Source organism: Simochromis diagramma, unplaced genomic scaffold (assembly GCF_900408965.1).
Source record: "Simochromis diagramma unplaced genomic scaffold, fSimDia1.1 OVJJ01000336.1, whole genome shotgun sequence".
Taxonomy (NCBI): Eukaryota; Metazoa; Chordata; class Actinopteri; order Cichliformes; family Cichlidae; genus Simochromis; species Simochromis diagramma.
In genome coordinates this window covers 100027-114872 of record NW_024386968.1, presented here as the reverse complement: position 1 = coordinate 114872, position 14846 = coordinate 100027, and the positions used below count along the sequence as shown (strand labels likewise).

The window sequence follows — 14846 nt, the reverse complement described above, 5'->3', positions numbered from 1 at the left end:
TGCATAATATTTATATTTCACCATATATTTACAGTAAGGATAAAACCAGAGTGTCCCCAAACTGTCCTAAATGTTAGACTACAGTTGGAAGAAGGCTCCGTTGTTTGTGGGAATCATTCCGACTTTCTGAAGAACAGTTTGTGCAAACATCAGTAAAACAATCACTCTCATTGCCTGTTTATGCCCTGTTCTTATCTTCAATGTCCTGCTGCTCTGTTGTATCTTAATTGCCCCTTGGGTATAAATAAAGTCTTTCTGATTCTGATAATGAGTAAACAGTGCCAGCAGATCCACTACTTTGTTTGCTTTGAAATGTTCCTGACTCTTTAATACAACACAAAGAAGTCATTCACACAAATGCTGGCAAGAAAAGTATTTAGATTAAGTGGGTCAGACATGAACCTCAGTCTATCTCCAACAATTGTAAAGGTTTTTATGTCAATAAAATAAGGATATTATGTTGATATTTTCTGCAGAAATGGATGAAACCAGTGAAGTTCTGAGACTGAATTGTAACTTGGACTCACAAATATTTTGTAATGACCGAATAAAAGGTTGGATCCATGTGGGAAGGAGCTTTCTTCACTTCATTTTGGCCTGAAAACTGAAGGCTCTGCCTCCCATTCTACTTAAATACTCTAGGAACAACAAGTAGGCCTGCAGAGCGAGAGCGAAGTGCTCTAATAGGGTGATATGGTACTACAAGGTCATTAAGATAAGATGGGGCCTGATTATTTAAGACCTTGTATGTGAGGAGCAGGATTTTGAATTCACTTCTGGATTATATCAAATCTAACTTGATATCTGAGACTCGTGTATTAGTCAATTTTTTTTTCAACTAAGAGATTAGTCATGAGCACTAAATCTAAAAAATTTACTTCAAGCTCTGACCTTTATGAAACTAAAGGGAACCAGTGGTTTGTTGGGATGTGCTGAGCTCTCTGCTCCTGTGCGTGGGGTGTCCTGTTTCCAGCTCCGGGCAGGACTATCGGCTGATGTTGTTCCTGGAGGAAAGCCCGGCCCTCGTAGGACGAAGCATTTGGTGATGGCAGATACAGTCGGGCCATCGCTGCAGAGGAAAGGAGACCATCTAGCCAATCAAGATACCTGCCTTGCAGCTGTCAGGGGTGAGATGCAAACCAAGTTTAATGTTATTGGGAGTTTACTGGTATACTACATATGATATTCTGATACCAGACTGATCTTTGTCATCCTTGTAGCACTGAGACAGATCATACAGACCAGTGGGACGCTACTGAAGGATGACATTCACAAGGTAAATGTGATTTCAAGTAACATAAGCGCTACAAAAGAGTAGCCCAGCAGAGGGAGACACTTTCTACAGGCGTCTCCAACCATCCACAGATCAGCCTCTGCTGCAGCGAGTGGCACCGAGCCACCCGCTTTGGAAGAAGATCCGTGTTTAAGCAGACGTCATGTTTGCAGTTCTTTAAGCAACGGTTTCCTCCACCCACAGTGCATTTCTAATGATCCACATGAAATATCCCAACGTCTTCTAATATGTTCTTGTAGCCAGAAAAGAAATTATGTAACTTCATACACAAATTATAGTGATGCGTGTTTACTTTTTTAAATAGAGAACGCCCATATCTGTGAAATTGTTGCTCAAAGTGCTGCCGAACATCATCTGTTTAAACCTTGTTCTTCTTTTAAAACTGAATTTTTCAGTGTACAGTCTAATGGATTCATGTGTGTTATTGTTTCAAACTAATTATTAACATTATGCATGATCATTTTACTTGACTAGCAGTTTGTTTTAAAAGATTAACATGGTTATTAATGTGTTATTAAATAGAAACAGGCCGTTTTCCTGCTTATTACACAGAACCTACTGCAGGTAATAGAGTAGTAATAACATAGGAATTAGCACATTATTGCATTCTTGTTACCCTGCAGTTCCCACATCATTAGCTTCAGTTTGTGGACCATTATTATCCAATTGCATCAGTTTCAGTGTAATATTACTCGGCTGTAACTGTAAGTGGTGTGGTTAGCGTCGACGTGTAGTTACATGTCTCAGCAGGTCCACGTCAGGTTGTGGCGTAGGGTTAAAATGGGATACTGATTACAAGTTATGATGTAGTAAGACGTGTTTCCCATCTTGTGATGATCTGCAGCTGTAAAGTAAAATGCTTTTGTTTGTTTTTTCCATCATTTAGCATTTTTGGTGTATTGCAGGAGAGACTCTTCATTTTATTGTTCTTAATAACGAACGATTACACTGTTGTGTCCTGTCGATTCCTTCAAGCGGCTCCATGAGGTGGTTCTGCCACTGTGTGTGCGCCTGCAGCAGCAGCAGTCTTGCAGCAGCAATGCATGTGAATCTGCAGGGAGCGCGAGTGGGCAGTACAGCAGTGCTCTGACTCGACGAGAACTGTACAGGTACGATCTTCATGTTAACGATGAGTCACACATTAGTGTTTCAATAGTGTTACGGTGCTCCTCCTGCTTTTTGTCCAGGTTGAGTTTAAATGTTCCACTGTTGACTGAAGGAATGTCCACACAGTGCTAAATTTGGGGTTGACAAAGCTGAATTTGCATCTAAAAACGTGTTTTTGGGTTTTGCAGAGCGAGACACGTGCTCTGTATGGTGTGTTGAGTGTTAGGGAGATGTGTCTCCCAGAGCAGAGTGAAGCAGACTGACAGAAGAAGAAGGGGCAGGCAGCCCGACTCAGAGGGGAGGAGCTGAGTGTGAGGTGGAGGAGCTGGGAGAGGCAGTCTGTGTGACCGCAGGGGAAAGTGTCTAAAACAGAGAGCAAAACAACAGGGGTAAAAAAACTACAGCAGAACAGGAGGAATTTGGAAAGAAGGCACAGGATTATTTAAATTAGCAACAAGGGGAAATGTGTTTAAAATTAGAGAAGCAGAGTGTCAAATAATTAGGGATGAAATGATATTAAATAAATCTTTTAATACAGGTGACCACGGACCTGGTCCTCCACAAGCACATCGGCCAGAGTAAAATGATAGATTAACATAATTGGAACCACAAAGAGGCCACGTTTGGCTGAAAATTTCACATCTCCACCTCCACGTAGAAGCTTCGAGGACAGCCATCTCTCCCTGAAGACTAAAGTGCATTAAAATTGAGTTGAAAGGTACGGCTGATGGACTTGTGGAGGTTGAGAAAGTGTCCAGACTATCGCAATAAAAAGACAGGACATACACACACACTCAAACAGAGAGACATCAAATGCTTTTTGTAGAGAAATTTGAATCCACAGCTCCACGGCATACGCCTACTAACCCACACATGCAATAAAATCAGCTTACGCTTATGAACACGTCAATTCTTTTCAGCAATATTAAAGCAGGGAAACTTAACACACACTAAATGCTGAGTTTATCCACTGCTGACAAACAACCTCTCCGGGCTGCAGGACAACAGCTTAACTTTCACAAAGCAAGAGACTGGAATGACCAACCAGTGATGAAACAATAAATTTAGTGGTTAGGATTATGAGATGTTTTCTGCTGATTGAGCAACACAAGTGATTACTGTATGAAGAAAATTCTATTTAGGTAATATTTAAGTTATGCATTTCTGTTGTCCTGTGAACTTGGTGAGGTATGAGTTGATTATATTCTTTTTTTTTTTAAAAAATAACAATGGAGGAGAGAAGGCTGACACAGGGCCCAGCAGCTGGACCCACAACAATAACCTGAAAATGTCAATGGTGCTGCAGGAAAGCGATCTCACACAGACGGAGACGGAGGGTGCTAAACCCAAGGCCAGTTTCACAACACGGGGGAAATTCCCAGTGACGAGACGCCCATTAAACCCAGATGAAAAGTGAGGCCGAGCAAAAGAATGCTGACCTTGATAACTCTGCATTAACACTGTGCAGGGCAGTGACGGACATCAGATCTACAAACTGAGCCAACAAACATCCAGATGGTGAATTAGAGCACACAATCTGCCTTAGATTAAATTTTGACTCTCACCAAAGACAATACAACTTTCAGGAGGAGGAAGGAGTAACACATCTATACAGACTCAGCAGACCTGACAAATGAATGCTCTAACAGGGGAGTCATTACCATCATTTGACAGAAGATGACATTAAAACAAAAGGCAGGAGCCTACAAGATCAGTGAGATGGAGAAATAAACAACACAGAATAGTGGACGCTGGAGAGTACGTGGTGAGAGATCAAGTTGCCCTAACAAAACCTGGTCAACTATCATTAAAACAACCACATGGTCCTTCACATGAGAGCAGAAACAGACTCAGAAGAACATGGAAGGCCTGTACGTTGCACCCACACATGGAAGAGATGCGGAAAACTGTGAGGGAATGCAACACCTGTGACACCCTGCAGAGAAAAGACGCAAACCCAGTCATGAAATGGCACATTTGACAGTCCAGACTAGGATGGCGTTGGACATCCATTTCTCTTCTTCTTCTTGTCCTTTAGTGGGCGACCAGCGGCGGTGGTCGGCCGCGCAACCAGTACGCTGCTGTAGGTGCCGCAGGTTCTCTTGCTTGACCAACGATTATCTTCCATGCTTTTCGATCTAAGGCGAAGGTTCTTGCCTGCTCGAGGTCAAGTCGAAGGGGCTTCAAATCATCCTGGATTTGTTTCATCCATGTCTTTTTAGGTTTCGATGCACCCTCCAATCGGTGGGGCGGGTCAACCAGAGTAGGCCATGGGGTAGCGGCTCTGGTCCATTCGACAAATGTGGCCAAACCAACGGAGTCGGCGGCGCTGGATTACGTCGCCAATCGTCGGTTGGCTGCCGCAGCTGGTGAGGATGGTGTCATTCGAATGACGGTCGCGAAGGGAAACGTAGAGAACGCATCTAAGGCAACGCATTTAAAGTAGAATGATCAGGGTTCGGTAAAGGCGGATCTTTGTCGCCAATGAGATGTTCTTCTTCCAAACGCACCAGCGCAGGGAAGCGAACGCTGCCGCCGCCTGCCCACTTCTGGAGCGTATCTCCACTGATGATGCCACTTTCTTCTCCTCGACGAGGGACCCCAGATATTTAAATTGTTGGACTTTTTGATCTGCACACCGTCGAGGTGGACGATCGCTGGTGAGCTGTCGGTGGTCAGGACTTTGGTCTTCTCGGCGTTAATCTTGAGGCCGTACGATGTGGAAGTGAGTCGCCTCGGTGTCATCTTCGGCAAAAATGGCGCTATTGTCAGTTGGACATCCTCAGGGTGGAAAAAGGGTTGGTGTGACCAAGCTGTGGTCTGGCTTGTTGTATGTACATTTCAAAATGATACAGCTCTGGATGGGCCAGTTACCAGGGCATGGAAGGATGACAGACAAATGAGGAGAAGGAATTTTCCTCTGGGTGAGTGGTTGACTGAAGCATGCAGAAAATAAAACTATTATTTTATCATTGACTGGTAACTGATTCATAATTGGCCACAATCACAGCTGTATTGACTTGTTGTGGACAAGGTCTATTTCATGTTAAAGGACTCTATTTAACAGATTGAAAAACAGTGACACTAAGGGAAGAAGATGCAGTGCTGCACTATCAGATGCCAGTGACGGTGGGGCTCAGTGATGAATCAGCTGAGCTGGACTCATGGCTGAATCAGGACATAAATCCCCTGCTGTGATCAGTGAGGGAAGGACAGTGGGGAAAAACAGAGTTGCAAATGTGAAGTTCATGTTAACACACAGGTTTGTTTGCAGGCAGTTCTGCGGATGCAGGCTCTGGGCGGAGCCAGGAGTTCAACAGGTTTAGGATGATAACTAAATTGATTTAACACAGGGTAGCAGAGCTGGAGCAACGACACTCGAGAGGAGAATTTATGATGTTTTGTGAAAGATGATGTTACGAATGTTTTCTTTTAATTTACTAGTTCCGATGAATTGACACATGGAAGTGTGTCAAAAAAGGGGGGAATTTCATGTTTAACATGACACAGTTTTTCCTGGGATCATTTTTGTGACTTTATTTGTGTGTTTAACAATTTTGATCACACTTGCCTGAGAAAAAGTAGATAAGAGGGGACCATCTCTAGTGGAAAGTTACTGAGACACTGTTGTTTAGACTAGAATGAGAGAGCTTCTGTAATAAAACTGTTACACCACCATTTTGAGATCCGCGGCAGTGTGTCATGCAGGACGCATCTCCCTTCTAGAAGTAATGTGAAATAGTCGGGCTATATAAAAGTGAAATAAAGTGTTAAATGGTCTGCTGAGCAGTGTTTTTGCCTTTCACAGGACCAGCAGATTTAAGGAAAGAGGGAAAATGGAGACAGGAAATGATGTCATGAAGAGCAACAGCAGGTGGTGCAGCATGAAGAATAAAAAGGTTTATCAGTGTAATCAAGGCCACTGATATCCATGACACGCTTCATGGAAACAAAGTTGTTGCTTTCAGCAGTGTCCTGTTGAGAAAGTAGGTCAGAGTAGAAAGACAGACGCCCTCTACTGGTAAGATCAGGCTTCAAACTTTCCCTTCATAAAGTAAACAGCTGGGGCTGGATCAGGTGACCCTGATTATGCTGCAGTGGCCTTATATGCAAAATATACATGAATTTCTCACAAAAAGCCTGATTTTCTAATGTGATCGTCACAGTCTGAGCTCCAGATTATCTCAGCAGCTCAGTCATATATTTGTACAAATGCACATGAAGTATTACTACACAGTCTCTGTTAGAAATGTGTTTTTCTCCTATATATGATAAATAAAGAGAGTATTACAAGGAAACTGAAGCTTTCTGTCTGTATCAGCAGGAATCAGTAGCTGAGCCTGCAGAGGACGCCAGCGTGAGCGATAACCAGCTGCCCAGCTGTGAGGACGAACCGCTCGAAGCTCTTCAAGCAGGAGACTCGACAGCAGCGGCAGACTCTGAAAACGCAACAGAAAAAATAAAGAACAAAACTAAAGAGGACGTGACAGACGTCCAATAGGAATAAAGAGAAAGCTTGATGTAAATATTAGCCTGTAGAAGGCAAACCAGTAGTGACCCTTGATGACTGCTTAGATATTGTTATTTCAATAATAATTTGTTTCTTTGTTTAATGCAGTTTGATGAAAAGTTCAAATACAGTGTAAAGTAGTGAGCCTCCCCTCGTTTCTTTCCATTTTCCAAGGAGTCAAACTTTTCTTTTCTTTTTTTAATCTTTTTCCTTTGGCTGCTTTTTCTCTCACTCTTCAGTTTAGACCTTCTACCCGATAATTTCCTGAGGAATCTGGTTTGTTTACTTGGCCACATAACGTTGACTAAGAATTCATTCAAGCCTCAAAAAGCTCCGTACTCCAGGGATGAATCAGTTATTGAAACCGTAGCCTCCTTTGATGCGGTCTCACTTGTGCACCTACAGCTGCAGCAGTGGAGACTGTCAGGAAACTGAACCAGCTCCAGTGATACTTGCACACTGATAGGCCGCTGCCTCAACGCCACATGTTTTAAATACAACGAGGGTTTCTACAGAGCCATGGACAGAGTGGAAGTAGGGCTCTTGGCTCCTTCATAGTGAGAGCACTAAGCCACAGACACAGATATGTGGATAACACCTGGGTCAAAATCAACATGCAAGATGTAAAAGTTCACATCAACTTTGTTCTTCTGCTGTTTTTAAAAAAAGTAACAAAGTCGAAAAACTCCAGTTTTTACTGATTTCTTTGTCTTTTTTCATTTTCAGTATGTTTCTTATTCTTATTATTCCAACACATCTGCCTTCAACCTTTAGGAAGCACACAGTGTCTGATGTTTTATTTTAATTTCACTAAAACATTCTAATAAATAATTTCTAAAAATTGCTGTAACTGAAAGTGTGAAAGACTTCAGGGCTGGGCTGATGCTTCAAGATCCTAACGACGTCCCTGATGTGTGATCAGGCTGCTGCTGTTACCTCAGTGAACTGTTGTCTTCTTTGGAAATTACAAACCAACTAACAAGGCTGAAAAAGTTGTGGTTTCGAGACCCAAAACGAAGCTTTGTTTCTTCTGCCACAAACCTGGACACCTCGTTGCTAACTGTTTGAAGTTGAAACGCAAACAGAAAGCCCACTCAAAGCAAAAAGGGCCTGCTTTGAGAAAAGTCAGTCGTGGCTCTCAAACCGACAAGGTTGCCAGGCCTACTACAAGGCTAAGCTTGGAGCACAATTGCTCAGTAGCACCCTGTAGTCAGTGTAAGAGGTCAACTAGCCCAGAGCTGCTGCTGGTTGACGATGTTACGGTTCCTCAAAATGACCTGCAGGTGGACAGATCATGTATAACACCACCACTCAGACCTGCACCCCTGACTAACAAACATGCCTGCACCCGTGACCTGAGCAATCGTCTGAAAACTGTTGTAGTAAGGTCTTCTGACTGCCTGCTGTGTTCTCCACATGTGATGGCTCAAAAAAGCCCTGGCTATCACATGAGACATTGTTTTGAGGGTCTGCGGCAACCCTCAGTAAGTGTTTTGAACCCATTGAGATGGGGTTGGCAGCTTCCGCAGGCAATGCCTAACCGTTGCTATGGGGTTTGGTAGGTGGAAAGCCTGCAATTTGTTGATGCGACGGTTACGGACTTGATTAGTTGTTTTGGTTATCTTAATCATGTGACAAACCACAGGTTTGTATTTATGGGAGGGGGTGTTACGACCCTAGCAGGGCCTCCTCCTGAAGGTGCCTGTGTGGGTGTGTCCCACTACCTCTTCTGCCTGAGGGGCCACCTTTCCCTTTTGTGCAGCTGACTCTCGTCAGTAATTAAGCCCAGGGAAAGGTGAGCTCTGGGCCAGCGTGCCATTAGTGTGGTTGCAGTTAGTGAGCTGTGTGTTTGTGTGGTTGCAGTTAGTGAGCTGCTCTCTCTTTTTGACTTACTTTTTACTTTATGACCAACGCTTGAGCTTTGTTTGTTTTTCTTAAATGGTGATAGCGGCTTGTCCGTCTCTGTTAGTTGAGCTACTTTAATAAAACTATTTAATTGAACCCTTTTGCCTTCTTGACTCCTTTTTCTGACCCGGACACTTTTTGTTACTTCCCCCTCATCGCCTAGACCCCTTTCAGGGGAACGTAACACTGACACAACTGCAACTTCACAATGCTGAACTTAGCAAAGTGTGAGGAAAAACCCCAGAACAAGACAGACGGATGTTTTCCTCGCAGCTGTTTGGAGATGATTAAAATATTCTGCAGCAGCTCCTTTTTCAGCGTCTGCCAACAGCTTCAAATATTTAGCAGCATGATATCAACTATTTAGATTGTCTGCAGTAGATACTACACCCTCAATACCCAAGAATCACCTTCAGCAACTGGAAACAGCTGTGAAAGCTTTGTCGACAGCTTACACTGTTACTAAAACTGGAAGATTTAATGGAAAGTTACCATATTGTTCTCAGGTCATCTGGATCCGGTTTTTTATCAGTTCCCAGAGTCAGAACCAGACACGGAGAAGCTGCATTCAGCTTTTATGCTCCTTATATCTGGAACAAACTCCCAGAAAGCCTCAGATCAGCTGAAACACTCAGTTTATTTAAATCCAGGTTGAAGACTCACCTGTTCTCAGCTGCATTTGAATAAAGCACACATATCCACACTTTTAAGCTTAAATTTCAAAACTTACATATAACTACTGATTTTATCTACTGTTCTGATTTTATCTATTTTGATTTTATATACTGTTTTGTTTGTTTGTTTGTTAATTAGTTTGTTTGTTTGCTTGCTTGTTTTAATCAATTTTAAATCATGCTTTTTATTTGTTTTTGTTTTTAATGTCTCTGTAAAGCACTTTGAATCACCTTGTTGTTGAATTGTGCTATACAAATAAACTTGCCTTGCCTTGCCTTGCCTATTGTGTTCATTTCAACAACTGTGTACAAGTGGTGAAAAAAATAGTTATCAGTTACTTTGATTGCTTCATTGCACATTTTGCTGTCAGTGTTTGTGTCCAGTTGTTCCCTGAAGGATCAGTGTACATCAGGACTCTATACAACAAGTAGGCCTGCAGTGTGAGAGCGAAGTGCTCTAATAGGGTGATATGGTACTACAAGGTCATTAAGATAAAATAGGGCCTGATTATTTAAGACCTTGTATGTGAGGAGCAGGATTTTGAATTCTGGTTTAAATGAAGGCTTTTCAGTGAGTTTTTAGGACTTCCTGATAATAATAAATTACAGTCGTCCAGCCTGGAAGTAATAAATGCATGAACTAGTTTTTCAGCGTCACTCTGAGACAGGATATTTCTAACTTTAGAGATGTTGCGCAAATGGAAGAAAGCAGTCTTACATATTTGTTTAATATGTGCATTGAAGGACATGTCCTGGTCAAAAATGACTCCAAGGTTCCTCACAGCTTTACTGGAGGCCAAGGTAATGCCATCCAGAGTAAGAATCTGGTTAGATACCATATTTCTAAGATTTTTGCTGCTCTGTGTTGGTACAGGGCATTGACGATGATAACAGTGGGTGGATTATATTCTCAGAAAGACATCTACTGTGAAAAGGTCTACTCTACCCTGCTGTGTAATCAATTATTGTAAATGTAAATGTTATCAGGAAATGGACAGCAGAGGGTTTTCAGGAAACACTGTTAAATGTTCAGTTTCTATGTCATATGTTAAAACAAGATCTAGAGTGTGATGATGTTGAACATCCTTCCTGTGGTATGAGGGAGTGAGTCTCACTATTTTTAAATATACTGACCACAGAAGCAGAAAAGTGCTCGTCTCATGCAGAAAGGCTGAGAGAATAAATGAGTGTAGAGAGAGAGAGCAAATAAAAGGAGCTCTGCAGGCTGCAGATAGTGCAGGAGGGCCAGGCTATGTTGATCTGAGACTGCAGACATTAAAGCAGAGAGATGGTAGCTGATTAAACAAGTGTTACGAGATAATAAAAAAATGCAAAGATTGGTGACAGCATAAGGCAACAAAAAAGTGTGAGAAATAAACTCGACTCTGCCTGTGAATCAGTCTTTGCTTCTCTTCCTCCTTCCATCTCCTCATCTGAGCTACAGCTCTCCACTTGCTGTCCATCTGAGAACAAGGCGCAATTTGCTGTTGCATTAATCTAATATTTAATTGTCCACACTTAAAAACTCTTGCACCTAATCCACAATAAAGTGATGACAGAAAATGTTATAGAAGCATCTTTACGAGGCATGTCTGGACTGTGTTATATCATGAGTAGTAATTTTTAAAAATCTATATACATAAAACACACACACGTACAACAGTGACATTTTAGACCTTCTTCAGAATACTGTATATACTGTGAGCAGACGTTCCCATCATGGTGCTGATCCAGAATCCTTCCTTTATTATTATTTATACTGCTATAATAATAAAGTAAGAAGAATACAAAAATAAATAATGAGATGAGATGTTCATACTTTTCCTTACTTCCTATGTAAAGGCCAACATAAATCACTCATCTCACAGGAGGCTCTTTATCAGTAACGTCTTTTTATTATTGTAGAGTCTGTATGCAGCAACAGACTGAAGTGACTGTTGTTGGGATTATATGAGGTATAAATAAAATTAAATTGTGTTGAAATTTTTTGCATTCCAAAGGCCTTAATGTTCTGTCTGTGTGTGTAGGTGTGTATGCGTGTGTTAAGATGAAAAGTGCTACAATAATGTAACACAGTCCAGATGTGTTTTGCTCCTGCAGCTCCAAATCCCTGGCATTTCCGGGCACAGTTATCTAAACTGCAATGTTCCCACTACTTGTTTATGTGACTGAGAAAACCCACACGCCCAAGCGGTCCTTGGACCACGTGTACACTGTGATCACGCCAGCATCGAATCCAATGGATGGATCTCCTCCATCTCCCTCACTGCTCCTCTCTCTCCCTCACTGCTCCTCTCTCTCCCTCTTTGTGCTAACAATCAAGCCAAACACCAACATCATCAAATATACAGTTGAAACCAGATGTTTACATACTCTTCAGATAAAAAAAACAAACACTTTTAAAATTGTAAAACATTAAATCAGACTGTGTCATGTGTCACGGCTGGGGCAGCAGTCCTGTGGTGAAGGAGGGGCCAGATGTTTTTACTCCAGGTCCAGATGTTTTTACTCCAGGTCCAGATGGTTTTACTCCAGGTCCAGATGGTTTGCTTGCAGATCTAACTAAATGAAACCACATCCCACTTTTAAAGACAGTAGAAGGCGATCTGGCTAGAAATCTCTCCCATATCACTCATGGGAAGGGTTGCTGTTATAAAAATGATGGTCTTGCCAAAAATAAACTATTTATTTTCAGTGATCCCAAGTAAGCCATCACAAGATTGGTGCAGATCTCTAGACTGATATATTTCTAAATTCCTTTGGAAAGATAAACCCCCGCGTATCAGCTTAAAAACATTACAAAGGACCAAGGCAAACTTTAATCACTACTTTTTAGCCAACAGGCTTCAGTTCATCTCTAGATGGTTAAAACACACCTTCTTAGATGAACCCTGGATACATGTAGAACAGCACTATGTAATAATCTAGAAATTTCATATATACACTTATCAGCTCAAACATCAAATGATATGAATGCTTCAAAAGCGTCAACATCAGCTCTTCTCTGACAGCATGGTGGGAGTTTCTAAAATTAACAGTCTTCATGAATCCCATGCAAACGTTCACATATCTGGAACAATCCGGACATATTACAAAGCAATAATATGATCAACTTGCCAGATGCGGGGCTTTGGGTTTGTTTTGTTTTTCGTTGTTTTTTCTTCCCCCTTTTCTCACTATCTCTTCTCCCCTCTGTCTGTTCCGCCTGTAACAACTGAAAATAAAATAAATACATAATTATAATAAAGGTCAATCAAATGGACCAATATGGCGACGCCATGATGATCCACTTGGTAAAGTAAATCTGCTTGGCATCTTTCTTGGCCTTCAGACAACAATTCTGATGGCAAAAGACGGGGCAGGCAAAAACAAAAAGAAAGAAAGAAGGACCCAAGTTGCAGACAGTGGCAGTGATGCGAGTGAGTTTATTTACAGTGAACGACAATGAACAAAACTAAAACATAAACTGTGAACAACTAAAGAACAAACCTGGAACCATACAAACACGGGATGAAGAGCAGAAAGACGCTGTTGGGCAGAGCGACACAGAAATTACACCAGGTTACATAAGAATTAACACAAAACACAAGGTGACACCAAAATGAAACACAAAACGTTGGGTCTAACCACCCAGGACCATGACAACATGTTTATTTTTTTAGTTTGATAAATATAAAAAACATATTTGTTAAATTTAAGAGTAAAGCGAGATGGTATTTAAAATTGAGTCACACTTACAATGGTGTGATCCAGAATTCCATATACATCAGGAAGTGACATCACCGAAGTCATTTGGACAACAGCACCACAGAGACAGGCAAGTTGCTCCCATCTTTTCTTTTCTTTTAGTCATTTATCTTGTGATATTGTGGTCGTCAAACTCAGTGACTCAACACCGTCACATGAAAAAATGAAAATGGTTTTTTTAGTTCATGAATATATGGTGATTTTGAATTTCATGCATGCCATGTGCTCTCTGTCTGGTACTCACTACATTGAGCAGTGGCCAGTTTGTGCAAAAATCTCAACCCTGTTATGTTTTTGATTGTAACAGGGTTGAGATTTTAATACCTTGGTTGTTAAGTTATCCAATTATTTAAATTAATTATTATTATATTCAATCAACATTCTTATACTGCATGCATGCTGAATGTGATTTATGTTCCATGTTAAGAATGCGAGTAAGATGGCACCAACAACAGCAGCAGAAAGGCAAAGGAAGTATCGGGAACACCTTAAAGCTGATCCTGAAAGAAGGGAGAGAAACCTGCAGAGTGAGCTGAGAGATGGAGAAAGAATGAAGAGGCAGGGAAGAAGAAAGCAATTAATGAACTGAGTAAAAGAGAACAGCGTAAGAAAAGACAAATGTGGAGAGCAGCTTAGGTTAGGGCAATGGGTAGTTAATAGTGTTACAGTGAAAATGTCCTTTTAGAAACAGGGAGGGCAGGAGGAAAACGGCTTTAACTTTCCACACACAAATCAACTTTCATCTAGGGTTTGAGAGTAACGAAATTTCTATTCTCTGTATGTCCTGTACATGTGGCAGAATTGACAAATAAAGTTGACTTTGACTTTGATTTAATTGCTTTGCTTTGACTTGAACTTTAATTGCTTTGCTTTGTGGGCAACGTCTGGTGGCTCGGAAAAAGTACAGAGCTGAAAAAAATAAGCTCAAGAGGCAAATAGTGGAACTCCAGGAGAAACTTGAAAAAGAAAGGAAAAGCAAAGAAAAATACAAAAAAGGTGCCAACGTTCAAAGAAATCTTTGGATTCACCACCGTCGAAAATAACACGATTCACTTCAAATTGCCCCGTTAACCCACAAATAAAAAAAAAACTTACTTTTCCATGAATCACTCATTGAAGATATTAGGAATAAATACAAAAAAGCCACCAAGGACAGAGAAAGGCAGCTGACTGCTGAAGTCACGACAGGGAGAATTATAAAAAAAATACAGGTTGCAAAAGTTTGTGCAAGTGACTCCCTCGGATTTTCAAACAAGAGTTTTAGACATCATGACAGTCTTCATTTTGAAAGAAACAGGACCAGCAGGTTCACTGAAGACTTCAAAAGAAGAATCAAGGCGTTCAATCTCAAGGATGACGTGAGTAGAATGACCACAGGAACCAAACAAACACTCACAAAGGACAAATTAAAAATGCAGAAGAGGTTCCTGATGGACACGATGGAAAATATCCACAGAAGGTTTTTGGCAGAAAACCCAGACCAGATGATATCCTATTCCCTTTTCTGTCATCTTCGCCCCTTTTGGGTTGTGAATCCAACACTCTCTGAACGTGACACGTGCATGTGTAAGTTGCATGAAAATCTCAGCTTCCTGGCAGTGAAGCTTGA

The 14846-nt window shown here is 41.4% G+C and overlaps 1 long non-coding RNA gene across 4 annotated transcripts; it reads left to right on the top strand.

Annotated features, from left to right (window-relative positions):
* The first annotated feature begins 748 nt into the window (after positions 1 to 748).
* LOC120737836 lies at positions 749 to 8909 on the top strand. 4 transcript variants are annotated; one of them, XR_005696852.1, is made up of 5 exons: positions 752 to 1127; positions 1221 to 1276; positions 2270 to 5325; positions 6210 to 6275; positions 6726 to 8909. It is a non-coding gene; the product is annotated as an uncharacterized LOC120737836 (long non-coding RNA). The 4 variants fall into 4 exon arrangements; XR_005696850.1 differs by having other exon boundaries at positions 749 to 1127; positions 2270 to 6275; XR_005696851.1 differs by having other exon boundaries at positions 6210 to 8909.
* Positions 8910 to 14846: the final 5937 nt, after the last annotated feature.